A 12,842-nucleotide genomic window follows, 5' to 3' on the forward strand; every position below is an offset into this window, starting at 1 on the left:
AATCCCTAGGCTCAGCACCGCGGTGTTATTTCCCACAACAAACGCCACTCCAGGAAGTGCTGTCAAAAGATGTGGTGACGTCAGCGCGTCAGATGATGAGCACCTTGCTGCCGCTGCTTCTGCTGCTTCCTATGCCTGCGAGCATCGTTTCCTCCATTTTTAGTGAGTAACAGCACACCTGAGCCGCGTGATTCAAGCTTCTGAAAAAAAAAACCTGTGCTCCCCTTATGAGACATTGCATTATTAGTTCAATTATTGTGGCAGCGGTAGCCTTCAGCAGTGGCTCCCAAAGTGGAGTCCTGGGACCATGAGGGCTTTCAAGATGAGCTGTTAAGAGCAGAATTATTAGGCGAAATGTTTTTTGCAGTGGGGCTCACTTTGACAACCTGAAAGCACATCATGACACAACATATTACTACCATCTTGCCTTGGCCTACATGCTATTATGGGAAATATTTATAAAAGCAAAAAAGCTTTATTTCTGTCGTGTCATGTTTCTGGCTTCCTGACAAATATAACTAAGATCAATATTGCCTCTATTTTTAGCCATTTGTTGGACAAAAAACTGAACAAATCTAAAAGTATAATTCATTTATTTGAACCATGCTCAAAACTGCATGCACCCTTTACAAGATTAAGTTGGGTCTATCATAACCCAATTGTGTTGTTCTGTATCATAGAGGGCCACTGTGTCACAGTATAATCTTAATACTTTAATTATTAAAATACATTGCGATTGTGCAGTGTAATGTTGGCAGCATACTCCAAAATAAAGACGTGTTGAATGAAATCACTACTGACACACAGACAACCTGCGTTTATTATTCCAGCAGAAGAGTCCTCTGGGTCTCTCTGCAAACATTGAAGCTGCCATGTGTTGCACTTGGAGGGAACAGGCTACATACACAGCACACATTATACACAGCACACATTATTTGCATTTGGAGTTCAACAGGAGACCATCAGCAAATTAATATTTGGCCACAAGAGGCTACGCAATTCATGACCCCAGTTTATCAAACGTGGCATGAAAAAAAAAACAAGCATATAGTTCGAGGAAACAGGCTTATGGCCAGAGTCTTGCTCTTAAAATCCCTCAAACAGAGGACTGAAATATGGATAATAATCTTATCAATTTTCTTTACCAGTTTTGAGCAAAGTCCTAATCCCTGGCTGCTTCAGTGAAGCTGAGGCCAACATGTGGTGGACGGTAGATGACTTGAATGATTACTTGGTTTGCCCAGCATAATTATAAAGCGTCACTCATGTCTAAATGCTACTTACAATACCCACGTTGGATGAAAATATTTTGTGCATGAAATAAAGGCTGACTCTAACAAATCATTCATGACTCAGATGAGTCACCTCTTAAAGGGGAAATCCATCCCAAAGTAATTTATATAATTTTTATAATTAATCTCAAGGATTTAATTTGGGAATTTAAACAACAGAAGTCCTTGTTTGATGGGTATACTTCATGTCCTGATTCACAGCTGTAGATCATTAATTTCATATGTATTTAGGTGTAATGTCTCAACCATAGATTGTGTGAACCCACAGAATCACTAAGAAATAAATTGTCTGTGGACCAGTTTTCTTCGAGTGACACCTGATGAAATCATGAATTGATGATGATGCTCCGTTTTCCTTTTTAATACAAATATTTTTTACTTTTTCTGGCCAAAATCACCCAATATCCACTGCAGTGTAAACTCTGTTTTAGGATGGACTTTCCTTTCATTGTTTTCAAGTCTAAGCAATATTTGTCCCATGGTAAATTGAAACCAATGGGTTAGATGTACTTGCCTCTCCTCCCTGGAGAGTCTGTCTGGATCTGAGCCAGATTTCTTCAGGCTGACTGGAAGGTAATTAAGTGGCAGCAGACTGGGGCATGCTGTTTCAGGCATCCGTATGAAATGATAATGGCAGGGCAGCTGCCTTAACATAAAATATAAAATTAAGGAAATATGGCACATACACAAAAAGAGACACATACATGAAGCTCTTAGTGATGTCTTACATTTCATAGAACTGTACACAGTTAAAAGTATGTTAATATAAAGAAAGCCTAACACTGCAAAAAGAACAATGCAGTCCCATTATCCTTCTGAGGCCTTGAAGTTGCATCAGAACAACTTACAAAACATCTGACTTAGCTGAGGTGCACTTGGATAGCTCTCTGACCTTAAAGGTTTTTACTGTTAAAATACAGTCTAGGCTTAATGTAGAGTTGATAGAAAATGTTACATTGCTTACATTGATCTTTTGAATTGTAAAGCTTAAAATACATCTACATTATCTTTCATTTACAGGTTAATTTGCTGAGATACATTTTTTGTAAAGACATTAAATTAATATTTATTTATTTTTTATTTAACATCGTTTGCATGCACAATATTTCTTATAATTCGCATGCAGATCTTTTTTTCTTTTCTTTTTTTTACCAGTGATGTGCACATTTGTCTGTGGGTAAATTGACCCCACAAGGTCAGTCAAAAGACACTTGTCAGGTTTCATTACCCAGAATTCTGTGGTAGACGCATCATCAGAGGTTGGCTTACAGCAGTGGATAACCTTGAGAGGACTCATTAATGTCCTCTCATCAAGCTTACGGTCACTATATAAGTTTTATACTGAGGGAAAGGTGTCTCTGTTTGCCCTGAAGTGTTGCTGCAGCCAAGTAGAGCAAAACTAGCCTTTTGTAAGGATGGTGTCATTTAGCCAGATTTACAAAATGGCGTTCCTCATGTTACAAACAGACAGTAATCAGAGTAAATGTGACTTTATGATCCAATAGAGGAAATGTATCACAAGTAAATTAATTAATTATTTCTGATAACTGTATTAGGAGTATGACATATGTTTTTGATTTTTGCTGATCAATAAGTGATGGTCACAAATTAAAATCAGAATCAGAAATACCATAGATACCCAAGGTGTCATTCACTTTCTTAACAGTTGCTCCAAATTTAGAACATAGAAATAAGAAGTAGGCCTATGTAAAATGTAATATCAATATATGCAGTGTACTTTGCCTGTAAATGTGAGCATATTGGTTTACAGTGAAAACATGTAGCCTACTGTAAGATATAACCCAATTAAAGTATACCAATATTAATGTAACAATAAAAAGTATATTCATATGTTCATTAAATCATAATATAGGCTACACATAACTATGAGCTAAGAATTAACCATAATGAATCATAAATATATAACATGATATATAACATGAAAAAAAGATAAAAGGTATACTAATTTGGTGGTAATTATTCTAATTTTCTATTATTTCTCACAAATTGTGTTCGTTTTTGTCATATTTATGTTCGATCCTCCTATCACCAGGGATTTGGTGGCTGCAGTTGAACAGCAGGGGCGCTGTGTGCACAGCTGGATCAGTGTGACGACACGGTCACATGTCACCAGCGTCACGAGGCAAAGGAGGAAGTGGCAAACAGACATTTCTGTGCATGAGATAAAAAGTAAACATGCAACATACCGGTAGACAACTTATGATGGGAACAAATGATCAAAAAATCAGTCATCACTGGGCTTGATGAAGAGATGGTCTGTTTTACCGGAATCTTTTATCTTTTCCAAAGTAGTTCCAACTTTTAACCCGTTTTTAAAGCAGACGCGCTGGGGTAGTTGGAGCATGTTGCACCAACATATCAAGGTTAAAGCGTTTTTCGGCAGATTGACTCTCCTCCATGTCCAGTTGAATAAAAGATGTGTTACAATGTCAATAGCGAACCTCTCAGAAGAAAGCTCCAAGCCACTGAGAGGCAGAAACATATTGGAGGTCGATTCAGATCTCAGTAACACAGTGACCAGCAGCGTGAATGAGCCGCAGACAGGAGGGAAGTTCACAGAGGAAGAGATGGTCATCCACAGAGTCCACAGAGAGGCATGCGAGGTGAGATGATCCACTCTATAGACTTGTAATCCAATTATGTGTTGTTGCTCAAACTAATTAACGCAGTTACGCACGATTAATCAACAACCAGGCGCTCCAACCTGTTTTTTGTTGGTCAGGATTTGTACTAAATTGCATAACTGCAGACCGTGGTGGAGAGGGTTACATCATATGATCATTTCATTTAAACTGCCCGCCACTAGCCACACTATAGTCCTACAGGTAGGCATATAGACTACAAGTCTGTCATGCAAATCACAACTTAAGTAAAAGTAGGAAACTACTCATATAGAGTGGTTTCTTTCAGATCTTATAAAATGACCTATAATGTAGGAAAGGTTTATTACAATGCAGGATATTTACACTGGTTTATTAACATGAAGGCTGCACTCTAAACGGATAGTTTAGGGTTAACCCTAACCCTTTTTTTTTCTTCTTAACGTACATAAATGCTGACCTAAATCCTAAACATGCATTCAATTGTACGCTAAACTGAGATTTTGTGTCACCAGAAAGCCCTTTATTTGTTTTATTTATATAGCTAAATATCACAAATAGCCATTTGCCTCAGTGGGCTTCAAAGTATACACAATTGTGTTATTGTGTTGTAAAAAAAGTACAAATAATAATGTGTGTTGTTCTGACACCACTGTTCATTTAATCTGATATCAGTCGTAGAATGGCAACATGCCAGCTGTGCTGCATCTCCACAGCCAACGTGTCCCCGGGGCTCTGGGTTCCATGTGGGCAGAGTACATGTGGTACATAACATTGATTATCTTGGTCAAATATTTTTACTTTGATACAAGCTTTCCATCTTTTCATTCATATCTCCTTAACTATAATACCTTCTTTTAGACAATTAACAACGAGATTGTGGGTAGACATGTGTGGTGCAAAACACCTTGTTAGATTATAGCCCATAGATACAGTATGTTAAATTTTAAATTTTTAAATTTTTATTTTTATTATTTATTTTTATTTTTATTTTACTTAGAAGCTAACCTAAGGCAGTACATGTCAAGTAAGTAATGATGACCATTGTTTTTGTCAGATTCATCATATTCTCCAAACCTCGCTCACTCGCTCTTCCATCAAACTCAGCCAGTGAGCTCGGTGGTGAAGACAGTAGCGAATAGGTGTCATCTGCGTGCCTTTAGGCATCTCTGTTGTAAATATTGTGCTGCTGAGTGTGGGTGAAACTGAGGCGAGTTGGCCGTGACCAGAGGAGAGCGGTTGGACCTGGGTGGGAAAAGCACAATACAGAGGGGGCCCAGCCATGCCAGCTCCACTATGTGCCCCTGGAATGCCATGTGAAATGACAGGCCGTGTCACCAAAAGGCCTGGGGCCTTTTTCCCTTTGTGGCCTGTCAAAGCTCCCCAACTAGTGGGCTCTCAGTTTGAAGCAGACTGAGAGATGACATTTTCTAACTTCCTAAGGGATGGCGGAGGAGTTCAGTGTTTTTCACATATAGAAGGTGTTTGTGTGGCCCTGCAAGATGAATGCTCGGTCAAAGTACACACACGGTTGTTGCTAGAATGTGTTTTTTTCCCCCATGCATATCAACAATATAAAAATGATTTCAGTGCTACCAGTTGATGAATCATTGCAGTCTCACCTACTGAATTGCAGACAAAAGGACAGCACTTATTAATTAGTCCCAATCACATCATAAGAGTTAGACTGAGAGAGACTGTCTAACATCTGTTTCTATGCATGGAGGTCACCCATTCACTTTCTCTTTGACCCAAAGCAATCTGTCCCTTCGTATATGTTCATATTGACTATTACGCTTGCACGTGCCTTTGTTTTTGGGTGTGTATTTGAGGTCATACACCTGCATACGTGCCTGTGTTTCATACTAATTGAATAATAATATCTCCATTATGTTCAGGCAAAGAAGCAGATGTATGTCGACCCTTCCAGTGGGTACAAGGTGTTCACAGAGTATTCCCAGCTTCAGAGAGGGAAATGCTGTGGCAGCGCGTGCAGACATGTAAGCTCACTGTTTTACCAGCCGTTTTCTTCCTCCACTTCACTCTGTTTTGTTCTGTGCCTGTTTTTTTTTTATTTCTTCACCTTAAAACGCTTTGCTTTGTCTCGTCTCGTCCATGTCCCATCCGCTTCCGTTCATCAACAGATGTTCTTCATTTCTTACACATTAAAACAAGTTTACGTGCACGGTTGCTATGGAGCGCCTTCACAACCACTCTCCATGGTGCTGAAAAGAATGATCAATTCATTTAATTAGGTTACAGGGCTCATTTCACTATGTTTTTTTGTTTATTATTTTGCTTTCCCTACAACACAAATGCTCATAAGTCATTTCACTCAGATATACAGTTTAACTTAATGATCAGTCAATTCAATTCAATGTGCCCATAAGAACAAATCAAGTAGTAGAAGAATTTGGCATTTTGGACAGAAGATGGCCAAATTAATTTCAAAACAACTGTAGGCAAAAATCCAGCTGGTTTACTGAAAGCACACACTAAGAACAGTAGAATCAAAGTGAGATCCGCTCGATAATGAAGTCCAGTAGAGGACTATCTCTACATCATTGCTGCCTATACGTTTGGCAAAGACACCCTCACATAATTGGATGGTGACAGAACAGCCAATGTAAGACAAACAAGGGCTGCTATAACATTTGGCCTCATGCTTTGCACGTGTCAAACAATTCTTCCTCCAAAAGCAAAGAAATCTATTTTCCTCCTGAACCAAACCGAACCAAACCGAGATAATGACTGGTTTATAGTTTACTGGTGGTTACCATATTGGCTTAAAGATCAATGGGAGAAGAAAAATAAACAGCTTTCTAACCTTTTTACAAGTTGAGAGAAATCAATCTTAGACATAGATGCGGGATAAGTTTTGTGAACGCCTCATTAGCCTTAAAGATACTTTGGGGAAAACGGATCCCTGTCCTGTTTACTTCTCATCTGTCTATTCCACATCCTTCCCTATACCATTCCGTCTGCGCCGGTCTCTTGCCTTATCTTTCGTCCCTCTGTGCCCTTCTTGTTCTCTGTGTGACTGATGTGCTATGCTACATGTAGCCATTTAGCATACATTTTTGATTATTATTATTATTATTTTTCTCCTCTAGTGTCCATATGGTCAAGTCAACGTGAAGGACCCTGCCATGAAGAAACAATTCAATTCTCTGTTTTATGTATAGGCCTAACATGACAAAGGTAAAAAAGGACACGCAAAGAATGCCCTCACGTTGATTATCTCCAGCATGTCGTTATTTGGATTACTTGAGAGTCATTTCTTCGCAGTGCATTGACTGATGAAATATGGGTGGCGTCCGTGCAATACCTACCTCCTGTGAATCACAGCTATTCTTAGGATTGTTTTCATTCTCATAAGACAGGAAAGAAGGAGATGAAGGAGAGGATTTGCTCACTAGAACCTCATGTAAAATAAAGTATTTTATTGCAATTTGGTTTTAGCATATTTTAATCTGATGCTTTTTCTCTGTTGTCCAAAGAAACGCCTTGAGCTTCATTTCAATCCTTTCTCTTAAAGAGTATTTAATACTTTGTGGTATTCGGCTCCTATGATGCTTTTTTACAAGGGTTGTGGGAGTATGGAGATAAAAACCGAGAGAGCATTTTAGATCTACGCCCCGAAGAAATAAGGGCATATAAGCAAAAGTAACTGTTAATAGTCAGATGGAAGTCTTGTGCTCTTTCGCTTTGCATCCCTTGTTATTTATTTTTTTATCTCCCAAATGTACAACTGCATGAATATTATCATCGTTTACACTCCACAAGTGCTCGAACTGAACTGTCTACCTTTGACTGAAACATCGTGTTGTTAAAAATAGGCAAGGACCGAGGGGTCACCCTTGGCTGCGCTGCTTTTTACACCACTTGATGGAATCAGGCTGTTAACAAACATGCCATGGACATCAACGGCGGCCCTCCTCACCGGACGCGTTGCTCAGGCTCCTGGCAACACTTGGCTACAGCAGCAACTCCCCGCGGCTGCTCTCCTGAGCGCCAGCCTAATGAACTCCTGGGCCCTCTCATCCCAGCAGCACTGCAATAGATCAGCTCATGTTCACCAGCACGCCTAGACGCACACATGCATCGGCACAGGCTTACTCCCATCACAACACCCTGTGGCTCCTAATAGGCCAATATAGAATAAAGGTTGCACTAAACACCGCACTCTGTAGCCCACAGTAATAATACAAGGTGAGGTCAAGCGCTCATACAAGAAGTTTACCTGTGCGTGCAAGCGATGTGGAGGAATAGATGTGCCACTTGATTTGTGATTGGTGAGAGTGCATGTGGGTAGGCAGCGCGATTGCCTTCAGGCGCTGGCTCTGAACCTGCCACACACACTCGCCCGTCTCTGCCTGATTGGGCAAACAGCGTCAGGATGAGAGGATGTGTCTGCCGTGAAATTCTATTGCAGACGCCTACTGGCACGGTCACAGTTTTGTCCTCAGCAGGTGGGTCCCAAAGGCAAAGTGCTTAGTGATCGGAGCAAAAGCCCTGTGAGCGGCTACAAGGAGCCTCATGATCCCGACAGTGCTGGGGAGGACAGGTTCTTGGGGACATGTCGTCAGGCGGGATGAGAGGCAAATTTATTTGGTGTTATTCTAAAGCGAGGCAGCGGAGCGTGCGGCAGCAACATTTCTACAGCGGGAACGGTGAAGGTGTCACACTCATCAAGTACCTGGGCCCGCTTGCCTGCCGCGGCTCTGCGGGTTTCTTGCCTAGGGACTTGTCTGTCACATTAAAGTAGATGCATTGCCATTCAAGGCCTCGGCGGTCCCGCAGCCTGACCATGAAATAGGCCAACTTTCATGTCTGCCTCATCCCTCCACGTCGTTGCCATCCAGTGATGGCACAGTTTGAAGAGTGTTTTTCTTTTTTCTACTCAATATCTTGTTCTAGCCTAGTAGTTTATGACTGAGACACACACAGCACAGTGACCCCTTGACAGATTTATGGAGAGATTTACTTGAAAATCAACCCCGCCTTCTACCACCAATAAACGTAAGAATTAAAAAAGTAAGTAAGCCTTTTGGTGCATTTTCTTGAATTTAGCCCTTGAGTGTGTCATGTACTACAACAATGAGAGAGCATTTGTCTTAAAATGTCATCATCCATGTCATCATCTATGCACTTTCCTGTCTTGCAGATGAGTGGTTTGTGATAAAAAAAAATCTTTAATTAATTGTAAGACCTTTTTTTTTTTTTGGATAAATGTATCACATTTATGCCACCACCCAGACAATACCATAATTAAATTAATTAATTAAAAAATGATATAGTTCTTGCTTGGAATGTTGAAAAATAAATTCTAAAAGTTATATTCTTATATATCAGAAAAACTAAGATCTATACACACACACACACACACACAGTTTTATTTCCTGAGTGCAGATGTGCTACCACTGCCAACCAGACGTGAGCTGTTTATTTCAGGCATTTTGGACTGAACATCTCTGACCTTCAGCTGGAGCATATGCTGTGCTGGAGCAGAGTGGCAGCTATATAGCGTGTGCCTTTCCACAGGACGGTGGCACTAGCCGCAGAGAAAGAGAGAGCTGTCCAGTTTGGAACTGTGACCAGACAGGCTCCAGTCACAACCAGTTGACAGGCCAAGCAGCCCACTCCCTCCCCCCTCCATCTCAAACAGGCTCAGCAGCCCCACGGCCAATGGCCCCAACCACAGTCAGTTACAGCGTCTCTATCACTGTTGGCCAGACCAGCCAGGAACTGACACACAGTTGGCGGGCTAAAAAAACAAACTTGAGTGTCAGCCGTATGATGGCTGAAAGGAACATCAGTCTCAGCTATTGGCCAGTCGCTGCTGTGTGTGTGTGTGTGTGTGTGTGTGTGTGTGTGTGTGTGTGTGTGTGTGTGTGTGTGTGTGTGTGTGTGTGTGTGTGTGTGTGTGTGTGTGTGTGTGTGTGTGTGTGTGTGTGTGTGTGTGTGTGTGTGTTGCGGGGATACTTGCTTGTGCGTGTCTTGATATTCAAGCAGCATTTGAGCAGCCCCCTACATCAACGTCTGGTCCTTCTACACAGACAATGTCAGCTCGCCTCGGGGCAGCAGCCTCCACAGTGGTCATATGGACAACCACGTCCCTGTGGTAGAATTAGTGATAAAAAACACACATGGTCCCTGAGTGATAGTCAGCGCACCAGATTCCTTTGGACAGACACGGCTGCAAATAGCACAGAGGAAGCAGTTTCTCCCTCAGACCCGCAACTGGTGGTCAGGCTCACGCCAGGCCGAGTCGTGGCAGCCAGATGAGCCCAGATAAAAGGAGAGTCAGGGCCAGTTGTGGCACCTAGGAGCACTTTGGCCTGTTTACCGGCGTATCTGTGATTATTTTCGTTGCTTTTAGCGTTCACACTATCTCTTACCTCAATCTATCCCACATTATGATCCTTCTGTCATTAATGAACACTGAAAGTAATAAGAAAGAGATTGTTTGACAATGTAACACTTTAAAGAAGGATCTCCCAAAACCGGTAACCCCCCCCCCCTCAAAAAAAAGAAAGACGCTTTGCCCCATAAGGTTACAGCGTTAAAGAACATCCATCTATTATGTTTCCATGTCCTTTCTAGTGTGGCCAGATATGGACTAATACGCCTCACCATTCCCTCAGGAGGATAGTCTGTCCCCAGAGGAGATGGGAGCAGGGGGAGGCGGAGGTGTTGTGGTGTGTGCTATGCTGCTGGAGCCATTCTGGAGGCAGGCAGGGAGGGGAGGCAGGCAGGCAGCAGTTGGTGTGCAGAGAGCGGAGGCTCAGGCTGGCTAGTTAAGAGCTTGTCTCTCTCTCCTATCCTCCATCTGCCAGGGACCGGGTCTGTGATTTGAGCTCCAGCAGAGCAGAGCAGGGAGGAGATGGAAGGAAGGGGTGGGGGGAGGGAAGGGAAGGGAAGGGGGAGCGCTGGTCGGAAGAGACAGGAAAAGAGAAAGTGGGAGAAGCGGGTAGTTGGAGGAGGAGAGGGGGGGGAGTGAGGGAGAAAGAACCGGAGTCAGAAAATAAGGATTTAACTGGAAAAACGGGAATAAGTACATGGGGATTGAGACGCCTCAAAAAATCTATTCACGAGCTTGTGCTTTTCTAACATTATTTTAGTAAATCACTGCTTAGACATTTTAATTCTAAGCATCAGTATCATATACAGTATATATATTAATATATACCGTATGTATATATATATATATATATATATAAACCATGTTTGTGTATTGTTGATATTTCTTTTCCATCAATATTTCTGAAGACATGTCCACTGTGTGTGTTTGTAAATATTTCCAGGCTGTCTCACCGTCCGTCCTCTCACCCACCCCGGCTCTTCATGTGACTGGGAACCATGTGACTGTTGGAGATCCAGTTTTACAGGGCTTCACTCCTCCCTCTGTTCCTCCTCCAAACCCCCCTCTCCCCTTTCCTTCCCTTCCCTCTCCTTCCCTCTCCTTCATTCTGTCAGTGTTTAGCCCATGCTTCCCTGCACCACAGTGGATCTTGGGAGAACCTTCCCACCTCCTCCTCCTCCTCCTCCTCTTCCTCCTGCTCCTATATGCCACTCCTCCATTTCTTTGGCCATGCTTTGTGAGCTCCCTCTGCGAGACTTGAGTGTCACTTGAGGTGACCCACAAAATGATAACTCCAGATGAACCCTGGATGTGTGTGGTAATCCAACCACCATGCCCTAGGAGCCGCGCAGCCAGGGAGGCAAGGCAGCGCGGGTATGATGCTGTATCTGTGCTTTCACTCTTGAGCCTGGCGTGCTGGCAGAGCCTGCCATGGGTATCATGCTCAGAGAACACAGCGTGCGCGGCTACACAGTGAAATGGATCTCGGGGCCGGCTGCATTATTGATGAGATACATTGTGATGTCAGCCCAGGCGGAAGGAGCTGAGCAAAATGACTGTTAGCATTATACGTCACGTTATCATTTATGCAAGCAGTGCAAGAGGTGTAATTAATTGTCACCCCTTTTGCTCTTGTTCCCCCCCAGTGCTCACTCACACAATATTCTATTCACTTGATGTCAGTTGGCATCCATCAGTCCGCCTGCACCTCAGTGTGTTGTTCTCCAAGTGGCCAGTGTGACTATAGGACATCTTCTGGGTGACCTCTCTTTGTCATGTTAACAGTACATGTGAAACTGAAATGGAGGCACCATGCACTTTAAACTGTTTTTATATTCTGTAATCACTGGTCTTGTTATTTAATGACTTGTCTTTTTTTTTTAGCCTGCCAGGTGAATAATGGTCATCCAAGAATGGACAATGAAATGCACCAATACAAAAACAGTATAATGAGGTAATAATGATTGGATATACCACCTTAAATTAGAAAATATGGTTTCATTTGAGGCCAGGCACAATCAAAGCATCTTCAAAGAATAAAGATTATTAATATTTAGTTTAAACTTGACATCATTAAATAGGTTTACATGTTTCATCAAAACCACTTTATTGATGATGTTGAGGCCAAAATGTCTGTCTTTAATACACGCAATGCTGCATTGAATTGATATCATTTGAGTTAGTACACTCCATTGTCCAAGTGAGTGGGATGGAGACACATAAATCACAGTGAATGACAGGGGAAAAAAAGGGAAATGTGAACCCAAGAATTACATTTAGTTTTAATGTTGTTACTTTGTTTGTCTTATTGATTTGATATAACCATTGGAGAGGGAAAATATAAACAAGACTTTGGGCATCAAAAGCCTACTAATACATTTGGATTGTTCTTAAAAATGGCTTTTTTGAATATCTGTATACTGTTTGATTAATTTTCAAATCAAGAAACATGCTTGTTTTGTTTTTAGTTTTTTTTTTGTTTAACAGTAGGCTTATGTTGGTTTTAAATAATACATATGATTAAAATGTGTAAAATTCAGCAAGTATTCAGCACTTTTATTTCCA

Source organism: Ammodytes marinus (assembly GCF_949987685.1).
Source record: "Ammodytes marinus genome assembly, chromosome: 8".
Taxonomy (NCBI): Eukaryota; Metazoa; Chordata; class Actinopteri; order Uranoscopiformes; family Ammodytidae; genus Ammodytes; species Ammodytes marinus.